General features: G+C 43.7%; 1 long non-coding RNA gene across 1 annotated transcript; it reads left to right on the top strand.

The window, feature by feature from the left end:
• The first annotated feature begins 9,883 nt into the window (after nucleotides 1–9,883).
• Nucleotides 9,884–14,820, top strand: LOC308594934. Its single transcript, XR_014011687.1, has 2 exons — nucleotides 9,884–10,010; nucleotides 14,245–14,820. It is a non-coding gene; the product is annotated as an uncharacterized lncRNA (long non-coding RNA).
• Nucleotides 14,821–20,505: the final 5,685 nt, after the last annotated feature.

Below are 20,505 nucleotides of genomic sequence, written 5' to 3' on the forward strand. Positions count from 1 at the left end.
CACACCAGGCAACATCTCGCGGCACACTAGTGTGCCGCGGAACAGTGGTTGGGAAACACTGGCTTACACCCCTCACCCTGGCCTGGGTCAGGTGCAGCTAGTGGAACTCAAGCCAATACTGCTCTAAGTCCCCACCCCCACCCCCAAATGGTGTTCCTGGGGCATGACAGGCCAATAAGAGACTCATATGTACAGTGGTACCTCGGGTTACATACGCTTCAGGTTACATACACTTCAGGTTACAGACTCCGCTAACCCAGAAATAGTACCTCGGGTTAAGAACTTTGCTTCAGGATGAGAACAGAAATCGTGCTCTGGCAGCGCGGCAGCAGCTGGAGGCCCCATTAGCTAAAGTGGTGCTTCAGGTTAAGAACAGTTTCAGGTTAAGAACGGACCTCTGGAACGAATTAAGTACTTAACTCGAGGTACCACTGTATTACAAACCCCGCTGAGCTCGGTCCTGTGATGTAGGGACCAGCGCTCAGGCCAGGGGCCCACATTTACCTGACTGCTTAGCTGGCAACAGCTCTTCCCATAGGCTTCTGAACGGAGTTCAGAATAGGGAAATGATTCCAACCTAAGTTACGCTGGCTTCTTATAGGTTAGATCATTCTGTTAGTTAGTAGTAGTAGTAGTAATAGTGGATGGCAACATTAATATCAACACATTATTACTATTAACACTCTGAGAAGTTCTCCTGCATGCGCCACATTGAAATTAATGGAAGTTGAGCAAGAGCACCACCTTGCAATCATTTTAATGGCACTTGCTGTTGAACTGTGTCATTTTTTTAGACAAGGAAGGAAGCATCTGAACATTATGTTTATGCTGACTGCAGCCATTTAATTTCAGTATCTGCAGCTGTGAAGTTACCAGGGAATTCTCCGCCATGTGTTTTCCCCACATCTGTCTGCCAAATCAGAGATACAAATGATAAAAATTGAGTACTGCACCTTGAGGCATTTTGTGGATCTGAGACACTCCCTGAAACATTGGACCAAACAGATGCAAAAGAACACAATTAGCATAGCCTCTTCTCTGACACTTATAAAATTGTTTGGGCTTGGTTTGAAAGAAGAAGAAGAAGAAGAGGAGGAGGAAGAAGAAAGTTTTTGCCTATTAGCATGCAGGGTGGAAAACAATATTGTATCCAAATGGGGCTACAGCATATGAGACAATACATTTGGCATATGGTTTTGAAACATTATACAGCATGGATAAGCAAAACTGAGTAAATGCTTGTTTTTAATTGCATTACAGTACCATGTTCAAGCAAAGCCGTAGTGGAATGGAAACTGAGGTTAAAGTAGATAGGCAGGACATTTTCACAGATGATCCTCAAACTCATGGTTTGAGACTGCCTTCACTATTTTCTCCTAAGTAATTTCAGCAACAAATAATCTCTAACCATGCAACTTCCTAGTAACAACGAATCACATAAACCGAGAGCTTAGTCCTATTGAACTCAGTGGACCTTACTCCTTCCCTTCCACCCAAATACAGTAGTTTTATTGATTTTGCAATAATATGCATTAACTGAAGACAATTAACACCCATACAATCTAAACGTCCCCCCTTCCACCAGACGGCTGGTATTATAATTCATATTCTATTTATGACTTATCATTTCTTTATGTATTAAATTTGTAAGCCGCCCTATACTCATAGATCTCAGAGCAGTTCACGTCATGAAATTACAATATTAAAAAAAACCCACAATCTTCACTCGTGTTTGTTTCTTATCTATTTTTGCCATTCCTTCAAGAGAGATTTTATGTAACATATCATCATAGTCTCTGTCACCCAAAGGAGCTCGGACACACATGAACATTATTTTAACAAAGGGTAAGCAATCAGTGGGGACGCAGGTGGCGCTGTGGGTAAAAGCCTCAGCGCCTAGGGCTTGCCGATCGAAAGGTCGGCGGTTCGAATCCCTGCGGCGGGGTGCGCTCCCGTCGTTCGGTCCCAGCGCCTGCCAACCTAGCAGTTCGAAAGCACCCCTGGGTGCAAGTAGATAAATAGGGACCGCTTACCAGCGGGAAGGTAAACGGCGTTTCCGTGTGCGGCTCTGGTTCGCCAGAGCAGCGATGTCACGCTGGCCACGTGACCCGGAAGTGTCTTCGGACAGCGCTGGCCCCCGGCCTCTTGAGTGAGATGGGCGCACAACCCTAGAGTCTGGCAAGACTGGCCCGTACGGGCAGGGGTACCTTTACCTTTAAGCAATCAGTACAGAACGTCTGTGCTGATGAAGCTGACACTCCCAGAGTATTAACATATGTAGTAAATGGCCACCAACTGGCATAGAAAATATCTGGATTCTTTTTTTCCCTTCAGTGCTGCTACATCATGGGTTATTTTCTCCCCAAATTCCTATTTTCCATACATTCTCAAACTATAAATCTAGCCCCATACCTTGCAAGTTTCACCAGTTTTGAACTATGGAGATTCTTGCTGCAACTAGTAACCTCCTTTACTGGCCTTTGGTCTTAATGTCTTTATTCATCCCCTCAAAAAGAGAAAGAACGGGCAATTGAGGGGTGAAATCAATTTGTTCCCAGATTATCTTTGAAATCTCCACACACGCTACCCCCTGAAAGGTCTGCACCATTGGGCAGGTCCAACACATTTGGTAGTGCCTTCCCTTATGATCACACCCTCTCCAACATGTAGGAGATAATCCAGGGGTCATATGGGGCAGTTGCACCAGCGTTCTGCATCATCTAAACAACCTTGCTAGAGCTCTCCTTAATACAGTGTTTCCCAACCTTTTTTGGGCAAAGGCACACTTGTTTGATGAAAAAAAATCTCGAGGCACACCACCATTACAGCCCCGTGACGTCAGCGCGCAGCGTCACGCCGGGAGGGACGCACGAAAGTGTAAGTTTCAATTTTTTCCCTCCCCCTTCCCGGGGAACCTCCAAGCTTTGGGGGTGGGGGGGGGGAGGAGGCAACAAAGCGAGGCAGGAAGGAGAGCGCGGCTGCGGACGGAGGCGCTGCCCGCCGAGCTCGCAGGCAGCCAGGCAGGCAGACGGCGAGAGCCCCGCGCTGGGCGGCCTCTCCTCGCCGCCACCGCCCCGCCTCTCGCCGCCCGACTCGCCCGCCTCCCTCCAGGCAACATCTCGCGGCACACCAGGCAACATCTCGCGGCACACTAGTGTGCCGCGGAACAGTGGTTGGGAAACACTGCCTTAATATATGCCAATACTGACTTGAAGAAGAAGAGGAGGAGGAGGAGGAGGAGGAGGAGGAGAAGGAGTTTGGATTTGATATCCCACTTTATCACTACCCGAAGGAGTCTCAAAGCGACTAACATTCTCCTTTCCCTTCCTCCCCCACAACAAACACTCTGTAAGGCGAGTGGGGCTGAGAGACTTCAGAGAAGTGTGACTAGCCCAAGGTCACCCAGCAGCTGCATGTGGAGGAGCGTAGACGTGAACCCAGCTCACCAGATTACGTGTCTACCGCTCTTAACCACTACACCACACTACACCACACTTGAAAAGTTTGGTTGTCCATAGCTGTGCCCAGTTGCATTCACCTATGTTAGTCCCAACACTAGTTTCCCATAAGTGAACCTTACAGTACTTTTCAGTAAACAAGTGTAAGGTCAGGCTGTTTGGTTCCACATTGATATGGGATGAGTGCATTTATTTTATCCCCATGCAGTAAGGCAAGAGAATCAACATACCCAGAAGCTAGAATATTGTCTGAACTGTGCAGAATCTGAGCTGGTTTTTGTTAAGTAAAGTACTTAAGTCTGCACATTTCCCCAGCATGGCGAATAGCATGGAGATGTGGCCAGCCATGTCAGTGTTGTGTTGACATATAGCATTAACTTGAAGCCTTGGGTTTTTCTGAGTTTCCATAAGTCTGATGGCTCCTGCTTCTTTCCTGCTGCATGCAAATGTGAAGTAGCTGGCATGCATTTGTTCAGTAAATGCTAATTTCTGTCTGATTTCATTATTCTTGCCCACTGCTGACTCACTCACTTGTGTTATGCTGGTTGTTATGTATTCAGTGGTCTGTGTCTGCCTGAGTTAGAGTCTGGACTAAGGATTCTGAGCCCCTGTGTTCTGATTCAATAAATGATATCCAATCACAGAACATTTCAGGATTTGGGCTACTGCCATTGGCCCTTAAACTCTAAGTTATTATTTGCAGCTTGGGAGTTTAGACAGCCAATCATGTTGACAGTGGGAGTGGCCTAGGCCTTCAGAAAGGTATATAAGCAGTTTCTTTGCCCCTGTTGTCCAGTTCTGTTAGTTCAATAAAAGTTCTTGCTGTTATCACTGTGTCTTGCTTTGTGGGAACCCACCTACACTAGTCCAAATAATCAGAGTTGTGCCTGGGGCACACTATCTGCTGTGAGCTATTTCCTTCATCTCCAGTAGCAACTCATAGACAACTTTTGTATGACTCTCCTTCTCAAGAGCGATTTTGTCTTCGGCAGGGGTGCCTGAAATTATCTTTCTGTATGTTGACATTACCTCCTTGATCACCACTGCACAAAGTGATGGTACTAACTGCTGCTGTTCTATTACTGGTTAATCCTAACTTGGTGTCATGGGCAATCAAAGTTCCGGCAGAAGACGTCAGGACCGGGGGCAAGATGGCGGGGTTGGAGCAGGAACAGGGGTCCAGAAGTCAGGAGCCAAGAGTCCAAGGGTCAGAGAGCCAGGAGTCAAGAAGCCAAGGGTCAGGAAGCAAGCAGTCAAGAAGTCAAGGGTCCGAGGATCAAGAAGCAGGGAGTCAAGAAGCCAAGGTTCAAGGATCAGGAAGCAAGAAGCCAAAGGCAAGAAGCATGTTGCTGTGGCAAAGAGCCGAAGGGAAATGCTGACCTTATATCCCTTCCCAGCTCTTGCCACCAGTTGCTGTGAGTTACCAATCGGCCTCACCTGTGAGGCTGCGCCTTGCCTCTTCAGAACAAACTTAGGAAGGCCCCAGTCCTGCAAAGTCCTATTGGTCACAGGGTCTGGCTCCTGCACGCACACCTGACACTTGGGTCCTTAGTGTGGTGCCTGTGAAAAACAATTGCACCAGGGGCGAACTTTGGTTATGTAGATTTCAGTGGTGCCATGTGTGAGGCCAAAGTTTGATAACCCCTTCCTTCCATTCTGCTTAATTCACTATTTCATAGTTGTGATGCCCTGCAGCACTCCCTAGGCTCAGTGCCCAGTGTAGTGAAACTGGTAAGACTGTCCTAAACCTGCCTCTGAACTACACTCACAGACACTCCCCTTTGGGGTCACCCAAAACCTTCTGTTTCTCTCAATTGGCTGTTTTTTTAACTGGGGGTTGAGCATTGCCATTTTTTATTCTGTGAAATGGGCATTTTGTGGTTCTCACAATAATTTCTTAGATTTTAAAATGTGCCCTTGGGCTCAATAAAAGTTGGAGACCCCTGACCTAGGCCAAAACCACAAAGTAAATAGCATTGTACCTCAAAATTTGGAAGACCAGCACTACACCAACACTTACCAGTTCACTGTGGAATTGGATCCTCAGGCATGGCTGAGCCATTCAAAAGGAATCAATGGAACAAAACAAATATTTGAACAGGTGCAAAGTAGTTTTGCATGCCATAGATACTTTGCAGCTCAAAACTCACAGCACAAGTTAAAAATAAGGTATATTGTGAATCGGTAGTGGTTGTTCTGCAGAGTTTTATGATAATTTTCTAGAAACACCTTGATGATATTCTAGAACACATCCTTATTTGCCATTTCCTTGTTTCCATCACACTCTGGAATGACCCAGAAAGAACATTAATTTCCCGTATTTCTTTAAATAGCTCAGGCATTTTCCAGGCGTCTTCTCTCTCTTTTTCCAGCTCATCTCAAAACAAGGCACAATGTATTATTCCAGTCTATCTTGACTGGAGGGGCTCATGGAACTGGCCTTAAATTCATGCTCTCAGTCTGAACTAGGGTTGTTGTTAGGGAAAACATTAAGAACCCTATGTACTCTCTGAAAGGTAGTCACTTACGCCTTCAATAAAGGACTTTATTCTCTAAAATAGGGACCATGCCAACCCAGATGCTTTGATTTAGGCAGCTACTCAATATCATGTCAGACAATTGGTCCTTCTAGCTTAGTACTGCCTGCACTGGCTGATAGCAGCTCTCCAAGGTTTCAGACAGGAGTCTTCTGTAGCCCTTCCTCAAGATGCCAGGGATTGAACCTGTGACCTTTTGCAAGCAAAGCATGTGTTCAACTATTGACTAAAGGCTCTCGGAGAAAGGGCAGAATATCATTTACCCTGTTCTTCCACATGAAATCAATAGGTGAGATCCACCCAATATTTAGGTGTCATCAATATGTGAATACCCACCTCTCCTTTTGGCATCCCACAGAGGCAATGGTACCAAATCAGTGTCTGAGATCAGTAAAGAGTGAAATGCAGGTGGACACAGTTAAGATTAATCCAGACAAGATGGAATTGCTGGTGGCTGGCAGAAGAGTTGTTATAGATTTAGGTGTTTAATTTGGTTCAGATGAGGCTGTACTCCCCATAAAGAATTAGAGTCACAGGTGCCCTTAGATTTTCTAGATGTTCAGGCAGTGACACTGACCAGTTTCCTTTTCCAGGTTAGTCTTCCAGCTGCACCTGTTCTTGGAGATATCTAATCAAACATACCTTGGTAATGTCCAGATTAGACAACTGTAAACATAATCTATGTAGGGCTATATTTGAAGAGTATTCAGAAACTTCTACTGGTTTGAAATGAAGCAGTGAGGGTCGCAACTTGCCTCCAGGACCTATTTAAATGAAGTTCTAGAGATGACCTTTAAAATGCTGAATGGCCCAGGCTTGGAGTATTTGAAGGATTACTTCATTCAATAAGAGCCAACCCGAGCACTTGTATTGATTGGTTTTTGAGAGTGCCACCTCTCAAAATTCCTTTCCTCAGGAGTCATACTTTCCTTTTTATATTTTGGTCATCTAACACAGGGAATATGTGGCCCTTGAAATGTTGTTGGACTCCAGCTCCCATGAGCCTCAGCTAGCAAAGGAGTAATAGTTCAGCAACATCTGGAGAGCTGTACATTCCCCACCTCCTAAGAAATCTTAATTTGGTGGGTACTTGGAAATATGAGTCTTCTATCTATTGCTTCTCTTGCATATTTAGTTTGGTTGCTGCAATTCCCCGTTTTATGTTATTTCTCTGCTTTTTGTTTTAATTATATTCATTCATTTTTAATTCTTTAATTTTCTCATTTTACGACTCATGAGATGATAGTATTTTTTTAAAAAAAGAAACCCAAAAGAAAATCGGTGTTATGGAGGAACTGCGTATGTGAGGTAAGGCAGAATTAAAATGTGTTGAATAAATAAATAGCATGCAGGTGTGGTAATTAAATACTCAACATGTAAATTGGGGCCGGTGTGTGTTTGTGTGTGGCAGGAACTTCCATTATGGCTCCTTAGAACACAACATTCTCCTCTGTGGTCTGGCAGTATTATGTCTTCTGTGAGTGGAAATAAATATTCGGTTATCAGCCATCGCCTCAGCCTAAATACTGTCGGAATATTCCTTATCTATGGTCTCACAACAGTTACTGGAACACCAGGGGTAGGCAAGCAGCCAAGACGGCAAAGATATGGAGGCAGCAATTGGGAATCAGGTGGACTCAAGAGGACCAAAGGCCCAGTCAGCCAGCCAACAAGCATTTAGCAGCTGCAGCTGTATCTCAGCTGCTCCCAGCTGAGGATTGCTCTATCAGCCAACAGGGAATTATCAGAGAGACATGCCTGGCAGGCAGGCAGCAACTGTGGAGTTCTTGTGGACAGATATCTGTGTGAAGAAACGGGGCTCTGAGTCTCAGCAGAAATAGTGAAACCTGCTGAGAGTTATGTGCCGCTTTCTGACATTTTTAACATGGGATAGAAAAATGCCAAAGGGTTTCTGAGAGACAAAAACCATAAGGTGGCATTTATTTTAGGCTTACATCTGTGGGGTTAGGGTGTGCAGCATCAGACAACATTTATTCAAGTGGTCTGTAAAATAGTGCCAGCCGGGCTGTGAAACAGGACCACATTCAGACTTGAAGAGGCCCTAAATTATGTCAAGTTTAAGAGGCCCCATGGCATTCCCCCAAAATGTGTATTAGGTAATTATGTAAAACCTGAACATTTGTTTCGTGTTTTTTTCTTTTCCTATTTAGAGACACCTCATAAGCTGAGGCCCTAAACTGTAATTTACTAAGCTGCCATGAAGGTAAGCTGTTACAGAAGAGAGCATTTTCTAGCTCTGTGTAAAAAGCACTATCATTTTATTTGTTCATATTACATTTATATCTCACTTTTCCTCTAAAGAGCTCAAGGTGGCATATATGTGTCTCCCCTTTTCTATTTTAGTCTCAAAGCAATCCTCTGGAGTAGGTTAGTCTTAGAGATGGGCTGCTATTCACATTTTCCTCAGAGTAGATCCACTGAAATTAATGAACATGACAATGTTCGGTCCATTCATTTCATTAGGTCTGTTCTGAGTAAACTGATTCCCACACATAGTGACTTGACCCAAGGTCAGTCAGGGAACTTCATGGTTGAGCAGGGATTAGTCTCCTAGGTCCTAGTTGAACACTCTAACCACTACACCACACATTTTTGCATGCTATAAAGGATATCTAAATTGCAGAGTGTACATTTCCACATATTCAGCTTAACATTTGAACTGATGAGATTAAGTCTCTTGGCTTCCTAAATAGCTTACAGCATAGATCTGTGTATGTCTGCTTGTTCTCAGGTGGGGTGGGTATAGGATTTCAGCCTTTATTTATGGTTTTTGTTACGCCACCACTTATGATCACATTTCCCCCCCTCTACTGCCATACCATTGAACAGTCTTGTCAGCCTGGTGCCCTTGTTCTGTCTGAACCTGGCCATTGTTGACAGGAACAGCCACAGCATGACATCTCCTAGACTAGCTTTGCATATTACCTAGAAGTACACGCAGAATGTGTATGAGCAACTGGCACATTCTCTGCACATGCTTCTGGGTCCAATATAGAGGGGGGAAATTCAGTGTCTACCTGCAGGTAGATTTTTACCTCCTCATCATGAGCCCTCTTAGGCCTCATTTCCCCATCCCATTAGTTCTCTCTTTGCACACACACCTCCATACCCCATCCTGGGAGACAAGACATTCCATCAAAGCAAAAGCACTCAAGGCTACATAGCAGGGATGGTGAGGGTTGTGATCTGAGGACAGTCCCAGGGCCAAACAGAGAGACTTAGAGGGCTATATTTGGCCCCTGAACCTGAGATTCCCCAGCCCTGATCCAGAGCAAAGGTGTGTCACTGGCAGCCTGTGGGGCAAAACTGCTGCCCCCCCAAGTAAATATATATGGACTTTACTGTTCTGAGCTATTTTTATCCACGTTCAGGAGGAGAAAGGCTCCTCGTGGATTCACTTGAAGGGAAAAGACAAAAAGGTGCTAAAGTTTATTTATTCATTTTGTAACAATATTCTATACGGCTGCCAACTTTTATGAAATATCAAGACTGCACAACAATATAGTGGTACCTCGGGTTACAGACGCTTCAGGTTACAGACTCCGGTAACCCAGAAATAGTACCTCAGGTTAAGAACTTTGCTTCAGGATGAGAGCAGAAATCGCGCGGCGGCTTGGCAGCAGCGGGAGGCCCCATTAGCTAAAGTGGTACCTCAGGTTAAGAACAGTTTCAGGTTAAGAACGGACCTCCAGAACAAATTAAGTTCCTAACCCGAGGTATCACTGTACTGTAATGGGAAGAGTCATTTCAGCTTCCTTTTGCAGCCTTTGGGTAACTTGCAAAGAAGCTTCAAGCGAAGGCTGGCCTTGAAACCAGGAAGGGACTGACTGAGGGAAAGGCTTTATCGGAAGAACACAGAAAGTGGGAGAGCAAAGAACAGAGTATGCTGCAAGGTTACATAACAGAGGACTTCAAGTCACCAAGTAGCCAGACTTGGCAGATATGACTGTTGAAGGCATATGGCAAGTCTGCTTTTGGTTCAGAAACTAAACAGGTATTAGAGTGAAGCTATTCCTAACTTGTCCTCCTCTCTGTGTCCATTCATAATGGACAAGAGTTAGTTTACAGGCTGCTTCTGCCTTGGCTGACATTATAATGTTCCCTCTTTCCATTGGCATATTACACTTCAGAATTTGGCCTGAGGAGCCGAGTAATTCCCTCTCTGACTTCTCGCGTTCAATGGTGCAGTTTATCTCACTGTATTCACCTCTGCCCTGGCAAATCAGTTTTCTACGCAGAATTTCCAAGATCAATATGCGATTATTCTGTTTGTCCTGGCACCTCTGATGCTGAATGACGAGAGTTGCAACCCAGCTGGGATATCTGGAACTCTGCAACACTGGATTGTGGAGGCAAGGTCACTTGAGGTTCCAGACTGTTTTGCATTTCATCACAAAGCATTTGGGGGCCAGTGTTTACTGTAGGGCTTCCATCAGCTGTAATTTTAGTAGTGTCATCATGAGTTTGTACTGCATGCTGAATCTATCACTTCCTGTGGAATTTTTTTCCTCCTGTCTGGATAGCCTGCATAAGTGCCTCTCATTATGACATAAAATGCATGCTTTATATGCTGAGGATCACCAAATATGAAAATGTGTCAAGCTTGGAAATAAAGCAGAAAGAAATCCATACAGCTCGCTCACAGGAGTTTTTGTTTAAATAGTATCCTGTCTCAAGTTTGTAGAAGGAGCTCTTTGTCTCAGTTAGGCACATTCAGATATAAGACTATATACAGCATCAGGTAAAGTATGCTATATAGATAATGGTCACATTATTCAATCCAGCTTGACTGATGTCTTCAAAAAGCTTCTTAAGTAAGGTGCATTTATGATAATTCCTTGTGGAATTATGTGTTTATTTTAATCCCCCCCAACTTTAGATACATGGGTTCAGTGTCTGCATCCTTGTGGGGCCTTAAATAAGCAAACAACAAATGGGATCTTAATTAATTTTATTTATGTGCCATTTCATATTCCAGCAGAAATCTCTAAGCAGTTTACACATCTCAACAAAAAGAGGAATAAACATAATTAGAAATACAATACAAAATGCCTCCAATATTTAGCAAAATACAGTGCACTTCATGCTTCACTGTTCTAAGATGGGCATGGCAATCCTACCCTAAAATTTTGCCAGGGGTGGAGATTCACAATCATCATGTTGTTGGGATGGGTACTCTCCTCCTTTGTGAAACTAAGTCCCCTTTCTTCTTTTACCAAAAAAACCCAATCAAGCTAATGGCATCATTTTAACTTTGAACTACTGTTTGGTTAAATGCTTCAGCACAAATCAAGCTCTTTTTCTTATAGAACCAAACATTAGTTGGGGGGGAAAGCAGCTGGTTCAAAGGCTACAGATTCTAAAGAAAGACAATCACAGAGATTCTGTAGAGAGAAGCAGAACTGAACTCCAGAGGCAAACAACAAACAGGTGGAATCAGTTTCAAGTTCTATTTGTGTGGCCTAGCAAATTGTTAGTTGGGTTTCTGAAGGGGATTGCCTAAAGTAGGGAAGACCAACTAACCTGATCAACTCTTGTGCAAATTATTTACAAATCTAGGGAATGGGGACAGTATATGTTAATGATTGATATGTTGTTAAAGATGGTAAGGACAGATGAAACAGAGAACTGATTACACCTATTTATTTAACAAAATGTATGTACCGCTTGATTATAAGAGAATCTCTGAGTGGCTTACAAAAGTGTAGGCTTTGGCCAAGAGAATGGCCACAAGACGCATAGTTCTACCACAGAAGCGTAGTCGGTCTCTTTTTTGTAAACGGTCATGATTGGGAAACGCTTAGGAAATACAGAAAAAGAAATTGAGCTTCTTGAAGAAAGAGCAAGGCATACCTGCAACAAAGAAACCTGTTTCATACCCAACAGCAGAAGGCTATGAAGTTGCAACAAGGCATAAATTCATAATTCATATGCCCAGTGCTTTTTCCTGGGGGGACGCAGGGGTACGCATAACACTAAACATATTGTGAATCAAAGTTTGGCCTCGTTGAGAGGCAGTATTTCAATATGAGTAGGAAAATGAGAGTACCCCTAAACTTTTTTTTTAATAGAAAAAAAGCATTGCATATGCCTGTACAAAACCTGCTGTTAGGTTTATTTTCATTAAAATAAAAATTCCATACATAAACAAAGTTGATATCACTCACTCACTCACTCACTCCACTCACTCACTCACTCACTCACCCCTCACCCATTAAATAGATTATAGCAGACTCCCATACCCTCCAACATTTCTCCAGTGAAAATAGGGACGTCCCATTCCATAACAATAATTTTACTATTTATACCCCACACTGCTGCTGATCTTAAAGTTACCATTTTGGGGGGAAAGGCATTTCAAAAGGAAACTCCAGCATGAAACCTCTGCATTACAATATTTCAGGAAATTCAATTCTGTCACCTGTGGCTTGAATTAAGATTGCAGTTTTTATCCCATTACATGCACTAATCGGTTTATTGGTATCAAGATGTTTGCCTTATCAAGAAACTGCCTTGTTCATGGCCACTTATTCTGTTTTGACGTAATTGCCTCTGTGTTCTTTAATCACTACGTTTCCCTCTGACCTTGGTCTTCTCCATTCTATTCCTCCTCCTGCCATGCTTATATATGTCTGCTAGTTTAGGATTATACTTCATGCCTGGGATGAAGTGGGCAGTCCTTCATAAAACCTTTATGCCATAATAAATGTGTTAGTCTTTTGAACATGGCTACTCATCTGAAACTGACTTCTAAGTGAAGATACTTATACTGTAGGCTATAATCGAGCATTACTTTGTAATCTTACCCTGTATCTTACCCTTTCCAGCCTCCCTACTCCCTCTATTATATAATAGTGATTAAATGTGGTGGAGAAAGGGTGCTATGTTACAAGAAAATGCAATAATTTTTTCATATGTTTTTGATTATGTTTATATATGTTCACGATAGAAGGGTTATAGTTCACTGGTCTAGCATTAAATTTGCACACAGAAGGCCGTAGGTTCAATCCGCAGCTTGAATGTTTTTGTTTGGTTGGAATGTGTCTTTGAGCTGCGATAATGTCTCCTGGTTGCCTGGATAGTGAATGGAAAGATCTGGGCACAGAAACCTTTGACTTTGGCATGGCTAGAATGTAGTCTGCTGTAAAAAAACAAACAAACAAAAAACGGGTAAAGGACCCCTCGACGGTTAAATCCAGTGAAAGGCAACTATGGGGTTATGGCACTCATCTCACTTTCAGGCCGAGGGAGCCGGTGTTTATCCACAAGCAGCTTTCTGGGTCATGGCCAGCATGACTAAACTGCTTCGGGCACAACGGAACACCATGACGGAAACTAGAGCACACAGAAATGCCGTTTACCTTCCCGCCGCAGTGGTACCTATTTATCTACTTTCACTGGCGTGCTTTCAAATGCTAGGTTGGCAGGAGCTGGGATAGAGCAATGGGAGCTTATGCTGCTGCGAGGATTCAAACCGCTGACCTTCTGATTGGCAAGCCCAAGAGGCTCAGTGGTTTAGACCACAGTGCCACCTGTAGTGTCTCCCCGACTCTGCCCATCCCTGGCATATGTCCCTCAGAAGTCACCCATGAGGAAACCCTTGCTTCACATTGACTGGAAGTGGCTTTCCAGGCTTTCAGATAGGGGTCTTTCCCAGACCTACCTGGGGGAGTGACAGGAGTTGAATATGAGACCTTCTGCATGCAACACGACTGCCCTGCCACTGAACTATTCCTTTACAATTGAGCGCCTCTTTATGGTTATATGTCAGCCACACAACTGCAACACTCCCAATCTCAGAAACCCTACTGCTGAATCTCAAGTCTTCATCCACACCATAGATTTAAAGCACATGATTTCCGCTCCAAAAGCCTGGGAGACATAATTTGCCCTTCACAGAGCTGCTCTTCCCAGCACCCTTAACAACCTACAGTTCCCAAGATTCTTAGGGGAAGCAATCCACTTCAAAGGTGCTTTAAATGTATGGTGCAGATGAAGACATGAGATCTCCAGAAGTAGTACTTTTGAGATTGTTGGCCTCAAGATTTAAACTTGCTGTGCTAACAATTGACCCCCAAATTGAGTGTGACTTGTCAGCTCTATGCCCAAAATTACCCCTTAATGAAAGAATTGTTCAAGTCAAGAGGGACAAGCATGGAATAAGAGAAGGAAAACAACACAAGAGACCCCAAAACCTCTCACTCCCCCAAACCATCCTTGTTTTTCAGCTCCATTTGTGGTGGACAGGATCCATCAACAAATGTCATCATGGGGTACACGCTGGCTACATTAATCTGGCTTTGCTTGTGCAAGAGTTTACTTTTATAGCCCTTTCTGTGGCTGAGAGAAACCATCTGAGTTCAACGTTTCACAGATTTCTGGGAAGCTAGTAAGAAGTGTGGCGATGGGCCTTGCCAAGGAGGAGGCAAAGGCCTTCAGAGAAGCATTTCAAGTCACTTCAGAATCCTTTGCTGAATCTGATTAGTTTCAACGCCTGTGTGACTGACTCCACATCAAAACCAGAAAATATGTTTCTGCTCATCTTCAAGATTGCTGCTGCTAATTTGCAACATCTGCCTCAAAAGCAAAACAAACTGAAGAGTGGAGACACTGAGCCATGTGTCTGAAAAGCTAACACAGCCATTCAAATTAACAGAAGTAAACACCAGGGCTGCAGATGTGGCATCTGCTTGAACAGCAATATGTTTCTCATAAATGGAGTGCAAAATGGTGGCTGTGCTGTCAACAGCACAAAAATGTTAGGGTTAATGCCTTTTTCTTTTTAAAAAAGTGTTTTTCAATGAGCATTGTTAAATATAGAATTACAAAGGAAAGGGCTGTAGCTCAGTGGTAGAACATCTGCTTTACATGCAGAAGGCCCATGGTTCAACCCCCCATTTCTCCATAAAGGGCTGGGAGAGACTTCTGCCTGAAACTGGAGAGCTGTGCCCATAAGTGTAGACCAGGGGTAGACAACATGATGCCCTGCAGATGTTGCTGGACTACTGCTTACATCGTCCTTGACAACTGGCCATGCTGGCTGGGACTGAGTTGTAGTCCAATGATATCTGGAGGGCAGCACAGCTATTCTTGGTGTAGCCAATACTGAACTGGATGGACCACTGGTCTGATCTGGCGGATACTTCCTATGTTTGTTTAGGAAAGACTAATGGAACACATATGACCATGCATGTATTGTCCTAATTAAAGCAGCAATTCCCAACTGGATGCAGAGGTGGACCTCTTACCATGGGTTTACTATAACTTTACCACATTGCTGGGATTTCCATGCTGCTATGGAGGTATCAGAGTCCAAGGTCTGGACCACACACCTCTGAATCTGAGGCTATGACTTAGCTATCAAGACACTTGCTATCCTTAAAAAAACACACACACGTGATAATAGGGGTCTGGAACCTCAGTCCCAATGCTTAGCAGGCAATATGAAGCCTTTGTATTTACCAGATTTAGTATTAATACTAGGAGGCGACTTACTCCTCCTGTGACTTCAGACCATTGTCTGAGATCAAAGTCATGTTGATTGCTCTCTTTCCCCATAATTCTGAGAAATCAACTCCTTCCAAATTCTTAGCAATGTTGAATAGGGGACTCCCAGCAACTAAATCCTGAATTAGTATTCAATACCCTTGCTTGACAAGCTTACTACACTCCTCCTGTCTTTTAAGAGACCACCACTACAGGGAAATGGTAACTTCCAGTTTTTTTCCTTTTAAACACAATAGAGATGGGAAATTAATTATTTCCCCTATTTTGTTAAAGATCAATATGGTTGGTTACATTTTCAGATGGAAAAGTAATATAATATTCCAAATCTCTCTCTCTCTCTCTCTCTCTCTCTCTCTCTCTCTCTCTCTCTCACACACACACACACACACACACACACACACACACACACACTAAGGTGGGGTGTAGCATAAGGCAGGAACCAGAGCCTATTCCCATATAAGAGACTTTAAATAACCTTCAATATTACCCACCCACACAGCTGCCATGGAACCATCAAACTGGTGCAGGACCAATTTTGCTGCTGAAACTATAGCAAGGAAGATTTACGGAAGAGTAGAGTAGTCTCTGCATTTAATTTCACTCTGACCTCACTTTTTACAATCCCACCCAACCACGTCTATATATATCTACAACTCAGGATAGCACCTCATGTATCTGAGACTAGTCTACAGAAACTTATGCCATAATAAAATAGTTTAAATCTTTAAAGTGCCACAAGATGCTTTGTTAGAGCTGGCCTTTATGATTGGCACAACAGAAGCAGTACAGTAGCCATAGGATATATTGTAGTTCTTCTTCTTCTTTGGTGATCACTCGTAGCCGAGTAAGATTGTCTTCCATAAACATGGTTTCAACAATGAGTACATTAGCAGTGACACATGTGTGAACTCACTCACCTTGATATTTTGCTTATTTATCACATCACCCTCCAGCCCTTCTGCCAAAGGGAGCAGAATATATGGGGTTATTTGGTGTCAACCTTGGAACAACCCTCTGAGGTAGATGAGGCTGAGAAAACATAGTCACTTGCCTAAGGCCACCTAGTGAGCTTCATCATCTCGGCCCAACAATAAACTCACACTAAGCTACTGGAATTATTATTATTTTAGTCTTTCTATGGCAACCACAGAAAATTAGCCTGTATTTTCTGGGAGCATGGAAATTCCATCCCTTAAGCATCCATTTCCTATTTGCCTTAGAACAGGGGCTCTCAAATGTTCTATAGCCCCAGGGCCCGGCTGAGGCAGCTGTAAATTACAGAGGCCCACCAGTCACAAAATGGTGTTTCAGGGGCTGAGCGATTAACATGATGGTGGCAGATGAAGGTAGAGTTTGGTATAATCAGCTGGCTATTACTGACTGATGTTTAATCCATGCTTGGAAATTGCTAAATTCTTTGCCACAACATTTTCCCCATGTTAAGTAAAGGCATTTCTTCTGGAGGCATTGTGACAGCCTCCCCACTTTAGGAAGAATTTGCTGGTCCAGAGGCTCTAAAGTAGAGAAGGCTTTTTCTTTTATATTTTTCATTTCTTAATATTTTTATTCCCCTAGCTCCTTCTGTTTCAGGTTTGCTCTTGTATGCACCCTGCTGTGGCTCAGATCCAGCTTCTGTTTACTACATATCAAAATATTGGGTGAGGCCATCCACATACCTAACAAGGCCTTTCCAACACATCTGAAACAGGCAATAGGATACTTGGTGGATTTCATAAGTACTCACTACCTTTGTCCCATAGTCACTATCCTCCTGTGTTTTAGAGCCAGGCCCAAGGGGCTGTAGATATCAATTTGGTAAAGGATTATGAGACAATTGCATTGGCAACTCTGCATGCTGAACATCAGTAGAGGAGGCTTAGCAAAGAAGGTTCATGTGTGATGGATGTATTGAATTCACAAGTGGTACATTCTTAATTCATGTGTGATGGATGTATTGAATTCACAAGTGGTACATTCTTAATTCAGATTATCTTTATCTTTACTTGTGAAAATACTTCTAACATCAGTCATGGGCTTATCAGTCCATTGGCTATTTAAATTCTGACAATTTTGAAATTTTCATACACCCACCCACACCACACAATTGGTGTCCATTTTTTTGTGATGCACGTCCTCTTTTTTGGCATTGGCCAGCCTAGTCCAACAGGTAGCTGGAATATGTGAACTCAAGCAGGGCCGTTTTAAGCATATTCGGTGCTGTGGTGCAAATATCCTTCCGGCGCCCCACCCCCCGTTTCCCAGAGTTGTTGACCTTTCCCCAAAACTCTGCGGGGATCGCTCTCCTCCCGCGTAGGCTTGGGAGGCAAGTATCATGCCCGCCAGCCATATGGTTGATGGGACGCAGCTGGCGGGCGTGCAGGAGGGAAAGGAGAGGCCGCCAGCAAAGCTGCGCAGCTCCCCCACTTGCTGGGGTGTCCATGACAGGCTGGTGCCCTGACACAATGCGCCAGTAAACCCAATGGGAAAGACGGCTCTGAACTCAACTATTTGAAGTCAGAGATGGGGAACCTGTGGCCCTCCATATATTGTTGTTGGACTTCAACCCCCATCTGCCCTAACCAGCATGGCCAGTTGTCCCTGATCTAAATTATTTCTATGAGGCTCTATCCATCCTTTGAGGACTTCCAGATGGAAATTTTTAAGAAATGCTAAAAGATTATTGTAAAGGAACATGGGTGGCGCTGTGGTCTAAACCACAGAGCCTAGGACTTGCCGATCAGAAGGTCGGCGGTTCGAATCCCTGCGACGGGGTGAGCTCCCGTTGCTCGGTCCCTGCTCCTGCCAACCTAGCAGTTTGAAAGCACGTCAAAGTGCAAGTAGATAAATACAGTGGTGCCCCGCAAGACGAAATTAATTCATTCCGCAATTTTTGTCGTCTAGCGAATTTTTCGTCTTGCAAAGCACGAAATCCCATAGGAATGCATTGAAAATCAATTAATGCGTTCCTATGGTCAAAAAAAGTCGAAACAAAGCCAAATTTGGTACAACAACAGTTTATTAACTGCTCTTTAAAGTCACACATACTGTAAAGAGCAGTTCAAAAATTGAAGGGAAAATAAATTAACTTTATAAACAAAACATGTCTTTGTTTTTAGACAAAGGAAACAAAGCCGCGAGACGTTTTCGTCTTGCGAAGCAAGCCCATAGGGAAATTTCGTCTTGCGAGGCAAATCGAAAACGGAAAAACCTTTCGTCTAGCGAGTTTTTTGTCTTGCGAGGCATTCGTCTTGCGAGGTACCACTGCAGGTACCGATCCGGCAGGAAGGTAAACGGCGTTTCTGTGCGCTGCTCCGGTTCGCCAGAAGCGGCTTAGTCATGCTGGCCACATGACCTGGAAGCTATACGCCGGCTCCCTCGGCCAATAAAGCAAGATGAGCGCCGCAACCCCAGAGTCGGCCACGACTGGACCTAATGGTCAGGGGTCCCTTTACCTTTACTTTAAAAGATTATTGCAGCAGAAATGTCTGCATGAATGGATTCTCTGTCCTATCTCCTAATGGTATACAAAATTTAGCTGGTCACATATGGCAAGAATATTGTCGCAGAGAAATGGGGGAGTGGGGAAATCAATAGATGACCCAGGAAAATGGGAAAGAGACTGGCATTTTTAGCATTTACTGGTAGCTTCCTAATGATGCAAATAGCATGATCAAATCATGCTTTGGGATTAGGAAGGAGGGTTGTTCTGAGATAGGAGGATGTTTTTACTAGCCTTATGACTCCTACAAGTTTCACCCAGAAGGTTAAGATTTTCTACTCTGCCCTCAGAGAGTTACCAGAAGATAAAACAGGTGAAGGAAGTATTTGCACAAATTTTACAGATGCCCAAAAAAAGAAAACACAGCCAAAGGGAGACGTGAGTAGACTTCCATATTAACCAGCAACTAGACTTCTTTACTATTTATATTTTGGATTTAATCACCCAGAATATTATGACTAAACCAAATAAATATTTGTTGTTCATTTTAACAAAACTGTAAAATTAATAGGAAAGTGTTTATTATCACTTTGACATTGCGCTTCAAAAGTGGATACATTTTGGCATATTGCTAATGTTTCCCACTGAGAGTTCTGTTTCTGTATTAGTTGCTCTTTTTATACTCCATGAGGCGGGAAGGGGATTTCTACTTGTATTGCTATGAAAATCAGACAGGTGCAGGCCTATTTTACCAAACCAGCAGAGAACACTACCTTCCCTGGACTTTTGGCAAGCTCATCCCATGTAGCGTTCAGCTGATGACGCACAGACTTCTTGCTCTGCAGCAGTGAAGAGGAGCCACAAGGTGAACTGTAATGAGCCATAGAGCATTTCCTTTCGTCCCTTCCTCTGTGTATACTCCAGATTTTGAGGAGCTCTTGGGAAAGGACCCCCCGACCCCCCCGACCCCTTTTCTTCAGTAAGTCTTACTTACACCACAAACACTAGCTGCTGCTTCTCTTCCTCACCATTGCTACCTGTGTTGCCTGCTGACCATTGGGATTGGTAGGATCAGGTGGAAAGCAGAGATATCAACAGTGGGTAGAGCCAGGCTCATCATTCACATCATACATTTAAAGCACTGTGGTACCACTTTAAAACACGGATGGGAAGGTAAACGGCATTCCGTGTGCTGCGCTGGCTCGCCAGATGCAGCTTGTCACGCTAGCCACGTGACCCAGAAGTGTCTGCGGACAGCGCTGGCTCCCGGCCTATAGAGTGAGATGAGCGCACAAGCCTAGAGTCTGTCAAGACTGGCCCGTACGGGCAGGGGTACCTTTACCTTTACCTAACTGAAAGAAAGCGGGGAAAGCAACATTATTTCTGATCTTAATATTCATGCGGTCTGACTTGGGCTCACTGATATTCAAGAGGCAAATTAACTGCGTTAAGCTATGATATTTATGCAAAACTAGAAACAGTATGAAAATGCACTTGTGCAATGTACATTGGAAAAGTTAATGCATTAACAAAAGTTCTCCAT

This window comes from Podarcis bocagei (genome assembly GCF_964188305.1).
Source record: "Podarcis bocagei genome assembly, chromosome: 9".
In the NCBI taxonomy this organism is placed as follows: Eukaryota; Metazoa; Chordata; class Lepidosauria; order Squamata; family Lacertidae; genus Podarcis; species Podarcis bocagei.